The following is a 15,132-nucleotide window of genomic DNA, read 5'->3' as shown; positions in this document are numbered from 1 at the left end:
AGGGTTGATGAGGGTAGTGCGGTTGATGTTGTGTATATGAACTTTCAAAAGGCATTTGATAAAGTACCACATAATAGGCTTGTTAACAAAATTGAAGCCCATGGAATTAAAGGGACAGTGGTAGCGTGGATACAAAATTGGCTATGGGATAGAAAGCAGAGAGTAGTGGTGAACGGTTGTTTTTCAGACTGGAGGGAAGGACACAGTGGTGGTCTCCAAGGGTCAGTATTAAGACCACTGCTCTTTTTGATAAATATTAATGACCTGGACTCCGGTATCAAGGGTATAATTTCAAAGTTTGCAGATGACACGAAACTTAGAAATGTAGTAAAAAATGTGGAGGATAATAACAGCCTTCAGGAGGACAAAGGCAGACTGTTGAAATGGGCAGACACAAGGCAGATGGAATTTAACGCAGATAAGTATGAAGTGATGTACTTTGGTAGGAAGAATGAGGAGGGGTGATAAACAAAATGGCACAATTTTAAAGGGGTACAGGAACAGAGAGACTTGGGGGTGCACATACACAAATCTTTGAAGGTAGCAGGACAAGTTGAGAACGCTGTTAATTAAGCATATGGGATCGTGGGCTTTATAAATAGAGGCATAGAGTACAAAAGCAAGAAAGTTATGCTAAACCTTTATAAAACACTGGTTAGGCCTCAGCTGGAGTATTGTGTCCAATTCTGGGCACCACACTTTGGGAAGGATGTCACGGTCTTAGAGAGGGTGCAGAAGAGATTTATTGGAATGGTACCAGGGATGAGGGACTTCAATTATTTGGAGAGACTGGGACAGCTGGGATTGTTCTCCTTCGAGCAGAGAAGGTTAAGGCGAGATTTGATAGAGGTGTTCAAAATCATGAACTGTTTTGATAGAGTAAATAAGGAGAAACTGTTTCCAGTGGCAGAAGGGTCGGTAACCAGAGGACACAGATTTAAGTTGATCGGCAAAAGAGCCAGAGGCGACATGAGGAAACATTTTTTTTTACGCAGCGAGTTGTGATGATCTGGAATACACTGCCTGAAAGGGCGGTGGAAGCAGATTCAATAGTAACTTTCAAAAGGGAATTGGATAAATACTTGAAGGGAAAAAGTTACAGGGCTATGTGGAAAGAGCAGGGGAGTGGGATTAATTGGATAGCTCTTTCAAAGAGCCAGCACGGGCTCGATGGGCTGAATGGCCTCCTCCTGTGTTGTAGCCAATCTAAGATTCGATGAAAATACTGCGGATGCTGGAAATCTGAAATAAAAAGAGAAAATGCTGGAAATATTCATCAAGTCAGGCAGCATCTCTGGAGAAAGAAACAGAGTTAATGTTTCAGGTCAAAGACCTTTCATCAGAACTGGAAGAAGCTAAAGATTTAACCGTTTTTAAGCAAGTACAGAGCCAGGGAATGGGCGGTAGGAAGGGGAGGGAGGGAAAGGCCTGTGATAGGGTGGTGGGCAGGAGTGATTAAATGACAAAAGAGATGATGGTGCAAGGCAAGGAGGGTGATAACGGGACAATGAAAGAAACAAAAGATGGTCCAGAGGAGCTGTAAATGGTAACAGCGGAACGATTACCAGCACTCGCTGTCCGATACAATGGGAGCAGTGGTTATGATCTGAAGTTATTGAAATCATGGTTGAGTCCAGAAGGTTGTAAAGTGCCTAAACGAAAGATGAGGAGCTGTTCCTCGAGCTTCAGTTGAGCTTCATTGGAACAGTGTAAGAGGCCGAGGACAGAGAGGTCAGAGTAGGTGTGGGACGGGGAATTAAAATGGCAAGTGACCGGCAGGTCAGGGTCACACTTGTGGACAGAGCGGAGGTGTTCAGCAAAGCGATCACCCAGTCTGCGTTTGGTCTCCCCAGTGTAGAGGAGACCGCATGTGTGCAGCGGATACAGTATAGTAAATTGAAAGAAGTACAAGTAAATCACTGTTTCACCTGCAGGTTACATCAACTACAGTTCAATGAAACACATTGGACATAATTACAGTTCATGACACTCGAGGGTGCCTCATTGCATTACACTCAATACACATTTTTGATAACAGGTACGTTACAGATTCTTTACAGGTTCATTACAGATTCATTACAGTTACATTACATCAATTTGAATTTTACATTCTGCCCGAGGGGGTTTTTCCCTGATTGCAGTCCCTCGGTTTACAATGGCGGGAAGGCTCTAAACGGTTGCCTTTCCCCACAGAGCCTTTGCGGCGGCCGCACCCATCCTCAGTGCGTCCCTCAGCACGTAGTCCTGGACCTTGGAATGTGCCAGTCTGCAACACTCGGTCGAGGACAGCTCCTTGTGCTGGAAGACCAGCAAGTTTCGGGCAGACCAAAGGGCGTCTTTCACCGAGTTGATGGTCTTCCAGCAGCAGCTGATGTCCGTCTCAGTGTGCGTCCCCGGGAACAGCCCGTAGAGCACAGAAACCTGTGTTACGGAACTGCTCGGGACGAACCTGGACAGATACCACTGCATCTCTCTCCAGACCTTCTTTGCAAAGGCACATTCCAGAAGGAGATGGGTGACGGTCTCGTCTCCACCGCAGCCTCCTCTGGGACAGCGCGCGGTGGCGCTGAGAGCCCGGGAGTGCATGAAGGATCTGACGGGAAGGGCCCTTCTCACCACCAGTCAAGCTAGGTCTTGGTGCTTGTTTGAAAGCTCTGGCGATGAGGCGTTCTGCCAAATGACATTGGCAGTCTGCTCGGGGAACCAACCGACAGGATCCACCATCTCCTTTTCCCGCAGGGTCTCGAGGACGTTACGTGCGGACCACTTGCTGATCGCCTTGTGGTCAAAGGTGTTTTCCTGCACAAACCTTTCCACGAAGGACAGGTGGGGCGGAACGGTCCAACTGGACGGAGCGTTCCGTGGCAGCGTGGCCAGGCCCATCCTTCTCAACACCGGGGACAGGTAGAACCTCAGCACGTAGTGACACTTTGTGTTTGCGTACTGAGGGTCTCTGCACAGCTTGATGCAGCTGCACACAAAGGTGGCCATCAGGATGAGGGCCACGTTGGGCACGCCTTTCCCCCCTTTCTCTGGAGATTTGTACATCGTGACCCTGCGGACACGGTCCATTTTTGATCTCCAGACAAAGTGGAAGATGGCTCGGGTGACTGTCGCGGCGCAGGAGCGAGGTATGGGCCAGACCTGCGCCACGTACAGCAACACCGAGAGCACCTCGCACCTGATGACCAGGTTCTTGCCCACGATCGAGAGGGATCGTTGATCCCACAGTCCCAGTTTCTGCTTAACCTTGGAGATACGCTCCTCCCAGTTTTTGGTGCACGCCCCGGCCCCCCCGAACCAGATCCCCAGCATCTTCAGGTAATCCGACCTGACGGTGAAGGGGACAAAGGATCGGTCGGTCCAGTTCCCAAAGAACATGGCCTCGCTCTTGCTACGATTTACCCTGGCCCCCGAGGCCAGTTCGAACTGGTCGCAGATGCTCATCAATCTGCGGACCGACAGCTGATCCGAGCAAAAGACGACGACGTCATCCGTGTACAGGGAGGCCTTGACCTGAGTGCCTCCGCCGCCTGGGATCGTCACCCCTCTTATGCCCGCATCCCTCCTGATGGACTCGGCAAAGGGTTCGATGCAACACACGAACAAGACGGAGGAGAGAGGACAGCCCTGCCTGACTCCAGATTTGATCGGAAAGCTTTCTGATTCCCACCCGTTGATTGAAACTGCGCTACTGATGTTTGTGTAGAGCAGTTGGATCCAATTGCGGATTCCCTCCCCAAACCCCAATTTGGAGAGCACGTCCATCATGTAGAGTCATAGAGTCATAGAGTTATACAGCACGGATAGAGGCCCTTCGGCCCATTGTGTCCGCGCCGGCCATCAAGCCCAGTCTAATCTAATCCTATATTCCAGCATTTGGTCCGTAGCCTTGTATGCTATGGCATTTCAAGTGCTCATCCAAATGCTTCTTGAATGTTGTGAGGGTTCCTGCCTCCACAACCCTCTCAGGCAGTGAGTTCCAGACTCCAACCACTCTCTGGGTGAAAAAGTTCTTTCTCAAATCCCCTCTAAACCTCCCGCCTTTTACCTTGAATCTATGCCCCCTTGTTATAGAACCCTCAACGAAGGGAAAAAGCTCCTTAGTATCCATCCTATCTATGCCCCTCATAATTTTGTACACCTCAATCATGTCCCCCCTCAGCCTCCTCTGCTCCAAGGAAAACAAACCCAATCTTCCCAGTCTCTCTTCATAGCTGAAGCGCTCCAGCCCTGGTAACATCCTGGTGAATCTCCTCTGCACCCTCTCCAAAGCGATCACATCCTTCCTGTAGTGCGGCGACCAGAACTGCACACAGTACTCCAGCTGTGGCCTAACCAGTGTTTTATACAGCTCCATCATAACCTCCTTGCTCTTATATTCTATGCCTCGGCTAATAAAGGCAAGTATCCCATATGCCTTCTTTACCACCTTATCTACCTGTTCCGCCGCCTTCAGGGATCTGTGAACTTGCACACCAAGATCCCTCTGACCCTCTGTCTTGCCTAGGGTCCTCCCATTCATTGTGTATTCCCTTGCCTTGTTAGTCCCTCCAAAGTGCATCACCTCGCACTTTTCCGGGTTAAATTCCATTTGCCACTGTTCCGCCCATCTGACCAACCCATCTATATCGTCCTGCAGACTGAGGCTATCCTCCTCGCTATTTACCACCCTACCAATTTTTGTATCATCAGCGAACTTACTGATCATACCTTTTACATTCATATCCAAGTCGTTAATGTAGACCACAAACAGCAAGGGACCCAGCACAGATCCCTGTGGTACCCCACTGGCCACAGGCTTCCAGTCACAAAAACAACCTTCGACCATCACCCTCTGCCTTCTGCCACTAAGCCAGTTTTGTATCCAAAGTGCCAAGGCACCCTGGACTCCATGGGCTCGTACCTTCTTGACCAGTCTCCTGTGCGGGACTTTATCGAAGGCCTTACTGAAATCCATGTATACCACATCCACTGCGTTACCCTCATCCACACGCCTAGTCACCCCCTCAAAAAATTCAATCAAATTAGTCAGACATGATCTTCCCTTGACAAAGCCATGTTGACTATCCCTGATTAATCCTTGCTTCTCCAAGTGGAGACTAATTTTGTCCTTCAGAATTTTTTCCAATAATTTTCCTACCACTGATGTTAGGCTCACTGGCCTGTAGTTCCCCGGTTTTTCCCGACTCCCCTTCTTGAATAATGGTACTACATTAGCGGTTCTCCAGTCCTCTGGCACATCCCCTGTGGCCAGAGAAGTTCTGAATATATGTGTTAGAGCCCCCGCAATCTCCTCCTTTGCCTCACACAGTAGCCTGGGATACATTTCGTCCGGGCCTGGGGATTTATCCATTTTTAGGCCTGCTAAAACCGCCAATACCTCCTCCCGCTCGATGTTAATATGTTCGAGTATATCACAGTCCCCCTGCCGTATTTCTATGTCTGCGTCGTCCTTCTCTTGGTCCTACGTGTGGGATATTCTGTCAAAGGCCTTCTCCTGGTCCAGGCTGATCAGGCAGGTGTTCACCCCCCTGTCCTGTACGTAGGCAATCGTATCCCTGAGTAGCACCAGGCTATCAGAGATCTTCCTGCCGGGTACGGCGCAGGTCTGATCGGGGTGGATCACCACCTCCAGGGCTGACTTGACCCGATTGGCGATGACCTTGGACAGAATTTTGTAGTCCACGTTAAGTAGTGAGATGGGTCGCCAATTTTTGATTTCTTCCCTCTCCCCCTTCTGCTTGTAGATGAGGGTGATGATGCCTTTCCTCATGGAGTCTGACATGCTGCCTGCCAGGAGCATACCCCCGTACACTTCCAGCAGGTCTGGGCCTATCCAGTCCCACAGAGCCGAGTACAACTCCATCGGTAAGCCGTCACTTCCGGGAGTCTTACTCTTCTCCAAGGAACGGACGGCCTTTGTCAGTTCGTCCAGAGTTAGCGGGTGATCCAGACTCTCCCGCTTGCTGTCGTCTAGAACCTCCGTGATAGACGACAAGAAGGAGTGGGAGGCCGCGCTGTCTGTGGGCTTCGCGTCGTACAGTCCGGCATAAAAGGATTTGCAGATCCTCAGTATGTCGGGCTGCGAGGACGTGACCGAGCCGTTCTCTCTGTGCACCTTTTGGAAGAAGAAGCGCGAGCAAGTCTCGTCCTGCTCCACGGAGCGGACTCTGGACCGGAAGATGATCTTGGAGGCCTCGGAGGCAAAGAGCGAGGCTTGCTGGTCCTTCACCTCTCTGAGTTCCTCCCCGACATCGATCCCCATCGACTGCAGCAGGAGAAGATTCTGCATGCTTTTCTGGAGTCGGGACGTTTCCCTCTGCCTCTCTCTCGCCTTCTGAACACCTTTGAGGATGAAGAACCTCTTGATGTTCGCCTTGATGGCTTCCCACCAGTGCACTGGGGAGTCAAAGAGGGGCTTTACGGTTCTCCAACCTTTGTAATCCCTCGTCAGTTCCTCAATGTTTCCCGGGGTCAACAGTTTCACGTTCAGCTTCCATGTCCCCATGTGATAGACACCGACAGAGGGAGATAAATAAAGGTGAGACTCAGTACAGTACGACAGAGAGACACCAGCAGAGGGGGATAACGTGTGACTGAGTACAGTGAGTAATAGAGACAAACCAACAGAGGGAGTTAGTTAAAAGTGAGACTCAGTATAGTGAGTGATACAAAGAGAATCCAACAGAGGGAGGTCTCCAACCTTTTTTTTATTCGTTCACGGGATGTGGGCGTCGCTGGCGAGGCCGGCATTTATTGCCCATCCCTAATTGCCCTTGAGAAGGTGGTGGTGAGCCGCCTTCTTGAACCGCTGCAGTCCGTGTGGTGAAGGTTCTCCCACAGTGCTGTTAGGAAGGGAGTTCCAGGATTTTGACCCAGCGACAATGAAGGAACGGCGATATATTTCCAAGTCGGGATGGTGTGTGACTTGGAGGGGAACGTGCAGGTGGTATTGTTCCCATGTGCCTGCTGCTCTTGTCCTTCTAGGTGGTAGAGGTCGCGGGTTTGGGAGGTGCTGTCGAAGAAGCCTTGGCGAGTTGCTGCAGTGCATCCTGTGGATGGTGCACACTGCAGCCACAGTGCGCCGGTGGTGAAGGGAGTGAATGTTTAGGGTGGTGGTTGGTGTGCCAATCAAGCGGGCTGCTTTATCTTGGATGGTGTCGAGCTTCTTGAGTGTTGTTGGAGCTGCACTCATCCAGGCAAGTGGAGAGTATTCCATCACACTCCTGACTTGTGCCTTGTAGATGGTGGAAAGGCTTTGGGGAGTCAGGAGGTGAGTCACTCGCCGCAGAATACCCAGCCTCTGACCTGCTCTCGTAGCCACAGTATTTATATGGCTGGTCCAGTTAAGTTTCTGGTCACTGGTGACCTCCAGGATGTTGATGGTGGGGGATTCGGCGATGGTAATGCCGTTGAATGTCAAGGGGAGGTGGTTAGACGCTCTCTTGTTGGAGATGGTCATTGCCTGGCACTTATCTGGCGCGAATGTTACTTGCCACTTATGAGCCCAAGCCTGGATGTTGTCCAGGTCTTGCTGCATGCAGGCTCGGACTGCTTCATTATTTGAGGGGTTGCGAATGGAACTGAACACTGTGCAGTCATCAGCGAACATCCCCATTTCTGACCTTATGATGGAGGGAAGGTCATTGATGAAGCAGCTGAAGATGGTTGGGCCTAGGACACTGCCCTGCGGAACTCCTGCAGCAATGCCCTGGGGCTGAGATGATTGGCCTCCAACAACCACTACCATCTTCCTTTGTGCTCAGTATGACTCCAGCCACTGGAGAGTTTTCCCCCTGATTCCCATTGACTTCAATTTTACTAGGGCTCCTTGGTGCCACACTCGGTCAAATGCTGCCTTGATGTCAAGGGCAGTCACTCTCACCTCACCTCTGGAATTCAGCTCTTTTGTCCATGTTTGGACCAAGGCTGTAATGAGGTCTGGAGCCGAGTGGTCCTGGCGGAACCCAAACTGAGCATCGGTGAGCAGGTTATTGGTGAGTAAGTGCTGCTTGATAGCACTGTCGACGACACCTTCCATCACTTTGCTGATGATTGAGAGTGAACTGATGGGGCGGTAATTGGCCGGATTGGATTTGTCCTGCTTTTTGTGGACAGGACATACCTGGGCAATTTTCCACATTGTCGGGTGGATGCCAGTGTTGTAGCTGTACTGGAACAGCTTGGCTAGAGGCGCAGCTAGTTCTGGAGCACAAGTCTTCAGCACTACAGCTGGGATGTTGTCGGGGCCCATAGCCTTTGCTGTATCCAGTGCACTCAGCCGTTTCTTGATATCACGTGGAGTGAATCGAATTGGCCGAAGACTGGCTTCCGTGATGGTGGGGATATCGGGAGGAGGCTGAGATGGATTATCCACTCGGCACTTCTGGCTGAAGATGGTTGCAAACGCTTCAGCCTTGTCTTTTGCACTCACGTGCTGGACTCCGCCATCATTGAGAATGGGGATGTTTACAGAGCCTCCTCCTCCCGTTAGTTGTTTAATTGTCCACCACCATTGACGACTGGCATGTGGCAGGACTGCAGAGCTTTGATCTGATCCGTTGGTTGTGGAATCGCTTAGCTCTGTCTATAGCATGTTGCTTCCGCTGTTTAACATGCATGTAGTCCTGAGCGGAGGCACTTGAAAGATTGGCAGGTCTCAAAGTAGAAAAGTCACCTCGTCCTGATGGGATATATCCTCGGTTACCGAGGGAAGTTAGGGTAGAAATTACGGAGGCTCTGGCCACAAACTTCCAATCCTCCTTAGATATGGGGACGGTGCCGGAGGACTGGAGGATTTCAAATGTTACACTCCTGTTCACAAAGTGGGGGTGAGAGATAAACCCGGCAATTACAGGCCAGTCAGCCAAACATCAGTGGTGGGGAAACTTATGGAGACAATAATCCCGACAAAATTAATTGGCACTTGGAAAAGTATGGGCTAGTAAATGAAAGTCAGCACGGATTTGTTGAAGGAAAATCATATTTGACGAACTTGATTGAGTTCTTTGATGAAGTAATGGAGAGGGTTGATGAGGGTAGTGCGGTTGATGTTGTGTATATGAACTTTCAAAAGGCATTTGATAAAGTACCACATAATAGGCTTGTTAACAAAATTGAAGCCCATGGAATTAAAGGGACAGTGGTAGCGTGGATACAAAATTGGCTATGGGATAGAAAGCAGAGAGTAGTGGTGAACGGTTGTTTTTCAGACTGGAGGGAAGGACACAGTGGTGGTCTCCAAGGGTCAGTATTAAGACCACTGCTCTTTTTGATAAATATTAATGACCTGGACTCCGGTATCAAGGGTATAATTTCAAAGTTTGCAGATGACACGAAACTTAGAAATGTAGTAAAAAATGTGGAGGATAATAACAGCCTTCAGGAGGACAAAGGCAGACTGTTGAAATGGGCAGACACAAGGCAGATGGAATTTAACGCAGATAAGTATGAAGTGATGTACTTTGGTAGGAAGAATGAGGAGGGGTGATAAACAAAATGGCACAATTTTAAAGGGGTACAGGAACAGAGAGACTTGGGGGTGCACATACACAAATCTTTGAAGGTAGCAGGACAAGTTGAGAACGCTGTTAATTAAGCATATGGGATCGTGGGCTTTATAAATAGAGGCATAGAGTACAAAAGCAAGAAAGTTATGCTAAACCTTTATAAAACACTGGTTAGGCCTCAGCTGGAGTATTGTGTCCAATTCTGGGCACCACACTTTGGGAAGGATGTCACGGTCTTAGAGAGGGTGCAGAAGAGATTTATTGGAATGGTACCAGGGATGAGGGACTTCAATTATTTGGAGAGACTGGGACAGCTGGGATTGTTCTCCTTCGAGCAGAGAAGGTTAAGGCGAGATTTGATAGAGGTGTTCAAAATCATGAACTGTTTTGATAGAGTAAATAAGGAGAAACTGTTTCCAGTGGCAGAAGGGTCGGTAACCAGAGGACACAGATTTAAGTTGATCGGCAAAAGAGCCAGAGGCGACATGAGGAAACATTTTTTTTTACGCAGCGAGTTGTGATGATCTGGAATACACTGCCTGAAAGGGCGGTGGAAGCAGATTCAATAGTAACTTTCAAAAGGGAATTGGATAAATACTTGAAGGGAAAAAGTTACAGGGCTATGTGGAAAGAGCAGGGGAGTGGGATTAATTGGATAGCTCTTTCAAAGAGCCAGCACGGGCTCGATGGGCTGAATGGCCTCCTCCTGTGTTGTAGCCAATCTAAGATTCGATGAAAATACTGCGGATGCTGGAAATCTGAAATAAAAAGAGAAAATGCTGGAAATATTCATCAAGTCAGGCAGCATCTCTGGAGAAAGAAACAGAGTTAATGTTTCAGGTCAAAGACCTTTCATCAGAACTGGAAGAAGCTAAAGATTGAACAGTTTTTAAGCAAGTACAGAGCCAGGGAATGGGCGGTAGGAAGGGGAGGGAGGGAAAGGCCTGTGATAGGGTGGTGGGCAGGAGTGATTAAATGACAAAAGAGATGATGGTGCAAGGCAAGGAGGGTGATAACGGGACAATGAAAGAAACAAAAGATGGTCCAGAGGAGCTGTAAATGGTAACAGCGGAACGATTACCAGCACTCGCTGTCCGATACAATGGGAGCAGTGGTTATGATCTGAAGTTATTGAAATCATGGTTGAGTCCAGAAGGTTGTAAAGTGCCTAAACGAAAGATGAGGAGCTGTTCCTCGAGCTTCAGTTGAGCTTCATTGGAACAGTGTAAGAGGCCGAGGACAGAGAGGTCAGAGTAGGTGTGGGACGGGGAATTAAAATGGCAAGTGACCGGCAGGTCAGGGTCACACTTGTGGACAGAGCGGAGGTGTTCAGCAAAGCGATCACCCAGTCTGCGTTTGGTCTCCCCAGTGTAGAGGAGACCGCATGTGTGCAGCGGATACAGTATAGTAAATTGAAAGAAGTACAAGGAAATCACTGTTTCACCTGCAGGTTACATCAAGTACAGTTCAATGAAACACATTGGACATAATTACAGTTCATGACACTCGAGGGTGCCTCATTGCATTACACTCAATGCACATTTTTGATAACAGGTACGTTACAGATTCTTTACAGGTTCATTACAGATTCATTACAGTTACATTACATCAATTTGAATTTTACATTCTGCCCGAGGGGGTTTTCCCTGATTGCAGCCCCTCGGTTTACAATGGCGGGAAGGCTCTAAACGGTTGCCTTTCCCCACAGAGCCTTTGCGGCGGCCGCACCCATCCTCAGTGCGTCCCTCAGCACGTAGTCCTGGACCTTGGAATGTGCCAGTCTGCAACACTCGGTCGAGGACAGCTCCTTGTGCTGGAAGACCAGCAAGTTTCGGGCAGACCAAAGGGCGTCTTTCACCGAGTTGATGGTCTTCCAGCAGCAGCTGATGTCCGTCTCAGTGTGCGTCCCCGGGAACAGCCCATAGAGCACAGAATCCTGTGTTACGGAACTGCTCGGGACGAACCTGGACAGATACCACTGCATCTCTCTCCAGACCTTCTTTGCAAAGGCACATTCCAGAAGGAGATGGGTGACGGTCTCGTCTCCACCGCAGCCTCCTCTGGGACAGCGCACGGTGGCGCTGAGTCCGGGAGTGCATGAAGGATCTGACGGGAAGGGCCTTTCTCACCACCAGCCAAGCTAGGTCTTGGTGCTTGTTTGAAAGCTCTGGCGATGAGGCGTTCTGCCAAATGACATTGGCAGTCTGCTCGGGGAACCAACCGACAGGATCCACCATCTCCTTTTCCCGCAGGGTCTCGAGGACGTTACGTGCGGACCACTTGCTGATCGCCTTGTGGTCAAACGTGTTTTCCTGCACAAACCTTTCCACGAAGGACAGGTGGGGCGGAACGGTCCAACTGGACGGAGCGTTCCGTGGCAGCGTGGCCAGGCCCATCCTTTTCAACACCGGGGACAGGTAGAACCTCAGCACGTAGTGACACTTTGTGTTTGCGTACCAAGGGTCGATGCACAGCTTGATGCAGCCGCACACAAAGGTGGCCATCAGGATGAGGGCCACGTTGGGCACGCCTTTCCCCCCTTTCTCTGGAGATTTGTACATCGTGACCCTGCGGACACGGTCCATTTTTGATCTCCAGACAAAGTGGAAGATGGCTCGGGTGACTGTCGCGGCGCAGGAGCGAGGTATGGGCCAGACCTGCGCCACGTACAGCAACACCGAGAGCACCTCGCACCTGATGACCAGGTTCTTGCCCACGATTGAGAGGGATCGTTGATCCCACAGTCCCAGTTTCTGCTTAACCTTGGAGATACGCTCCTCCCAGTTTTTGGTGCACGCCCCGGCCCCCCCGAACCAGATCCCCAGCACCTTCAGGTAATCCGACCTGACGGTGAAGGGGACAAAGGATCGGTCGGTCCAGTTCCCAAAGAACATGGCCTCGCTCTTGCTACGATTTACCCTGGTCCCCAAGGCCAGTTCGAACTGGTCGCAGATGCTCATCAATCTGCGGACCGAGAGCTGATCCGAGCAAAAGACGACGATGTCATCCGTGTACAGGGAGGCCTTGACCTGAGTGCCTCCGCCGCCTGGGATCGTCACCCCTCTTATGCCCGCATCCCTCCTGATGGACTCGGCAAAGGGTTCGATGCAACACACGAACAAGACGGAGGAGAGAGGACAGCCCTGCCTGACTCCAGATTTGATCGGAAAGCTTTCTGATTCCCACCCGTTGATTGAAACTGCGCTACTGATGTTTGTGTAGAGCAGTTGGATCCAATTGCGGATTCCCTCCCCAAACCCCAATTTGGAGAGCACGTCCATCATGTAGAGTCATAGAGTCATAGAGTTATACAGCACGGATAGAGGCCCTTCGGCCCATTGTGTCCGCGCCGGCTATCAAGCCCAGTCTAATCTAATCCTATATTCCAGCATTTGGTCCGTAGCCTTGTATGCTATGGCATTTCAAGTGCTCATCCAAATGCTTCTTGAATGTTGTGAGGGTTCCTGCCTCCACAACCCTCTCAGGCAGTGAGTTCCAGACTCCAACCACTCTCTGGGTGAAAAAGTTCTTTCTCAAATCCCCTCTAAACCTCCCGCCTTTTACCTTGAATCTATGCCCCCTTGTTATAGAACCCTCAACGAAGGGAAAAAGCTCCTTAGTATCCATCCTATCTATGCCCCTCATAATTTTGTACACCTCAATCATGTCCCCCCTCAGCCTCCTCTGCTCCAAGGAAAACAAACCCAATCTTCCCAGTCTCTCTTCATAGCTGAAGCGCTCCAGCCCTGGTAACATCCTGGTGAATCTCCTCTGCACCCTCTCCAAAGCGATCACATCCTTCCTGTAGTGCGGCGACCAGAACTGCACACAGTACTCCAGCTGTGGCCTAACCAGTGTTTTATACAGCTCCATCATAACCTCCTTGCTCTTATATTCTATGCCTCGGCTAATAAAGGCAAGTATCCCATATGCCTTCTTTACCACCTTATCTACCTGTTCCGCCGCCTTCAGGGATCTGTGAACTTGCACACCAAGATCCCTCTGACCCTCTGTCTTGCCTAGGGTCCTCCCATTCATTGTGTATTCCCTTGCCTTGTTAGTCCCTCCAAAGTGCATCACCTCGCACTTTTCCGGGTTAAATTCCATTTGCCACTGTTCCGCCCATCTGACCAACCCATCTATATCGTCCTGCAGACTGAGGCTATCCTCCTCGCTATTTACCACCCTACCAATTTTTGTATCATCAGCGAACTTACTGCTCATACCTTTTACATTCATATCCAAGTCGTTAATGTAGACCACAAACAGCAAGGGACCCAGCACAGATCCCTGTGGTACCCCACTGGCCACAGGCTTCCAGTCACAAAACCAACCTTCGACCATTACCCTCTGCCTTCTGCCACTATGCCAGTTTTGTATCCAAAGTGCCAAGGCACCCTGGACTCCATGGGCTCGTACCTTCTTGACCAGTCTCCTGTGCAGGACTTTATCGAAGGCCTTACTGAAATCCATGTATACCACATCCACTGCGTTACCCTCATCCACATGCCTAGTCACCCCCTCAAAAAATTCAATCAAATTAGTCAGATATGATCTTCCCTTGACAAAGCCATGTTGACTATCCCTGATTAATCCTTGCTTCTCCAAGTGGAGACTAATTTTGTCCTTCAGAATTTTTTCCAATAATTTTCCTACCACTGATGTTAGGCTCACTGGCCTGTAGTTCCCCGGTTTTTCCCTACTCCCCTTCTTGAATAATGGTACTACATTAGCGGTTCTCCAGTCCTCTGGCACATCCCCTGTGGCCAGAGAGATTCTGAATATATGTGTTAGAGCCCCCGCAATCTCCTCCTTTGCCTCACACAGTAGCCTGGGATACATTTCGTCCGGGCCTGGGGATTTATCCATTTTTAGGCCTGCTAAAACCGCCAATACCTCCTCCCGCTCGATGTTAATATGTTCGAGTATATCACAGTCCCCCTGCCGTATTTCTATGTCTACGTCGTCCTTCTCTTGGTCCTACGTGTGGGATATTCTGTCAAAGGCCTTCTCCTGGTCCAGGCTGATCAGGCAGGTGTTCACCCCCCTGTCCTGTACGTAGGCAATCGTATCCCTGAGTAGCGCCAGGCTATCAGAGATCTTCCTGCCGGGTACGGCGCAGGTCTGATCGGGGTGGATCACCACCTCCAGGGCTGACTTGACCCGATTGGCGATGACCTTGGACAGAATTTTGTAGTCCACGTTAAGTAGTGAGATGGGTCGCCAATTTTTGATTTCTTCCCTCTCCCCCTTCTGCTTGTAGATGAGGGTGATGATGCCTTTCCTCATGGAGTCTGACATGCTGCCTGCCAGGAGCATACCCCCGTACACTTCCAGCAGGTCTGGGCCTATGCAGTCCCACAGAGCCGAGTACAACTCCATCGGTAAGCCGTCGCTTCCGGGAGTCTTACTCTTCTCGAAGGAACGGACGGCCTTTGTCAGTTCGTCCAGAGTTAGCGGGTGATCCAGACTCTCCCGCTTGCTGTCGTCTAGAACCTCCGTGATAGACGACAAGAAGGAGTGGGAGGCCGCGCTGTCTGTGGGCTTCGCGTCGTACAGTCCGGCATAAAAGGATTTGCAGATCCTCAGTATGTCGGGCTGCGAGGACGTGACCGAGCCG

Source organism: Heptranchias perlo, chromosome 9, assembly GCF_035084215.1.
Source record: "Heptranchias perlo isolate sHepPer1 chromosome 9, sHepPer1.hap1, whole genome shotgun sequence".
NCBI classification, from domain to species: domain Eukaryota; kingdom Metazoa; phylum Chordata; class Chondrichthyes; order Hexanchiformes; family Hexanchidae; genus Heptranchias; species Heptranchias perlo.
The sequence above is the reverse complement of the archived record's forward strand: the minus strand, read 5'-3'. Positions refer to the sequence as shown.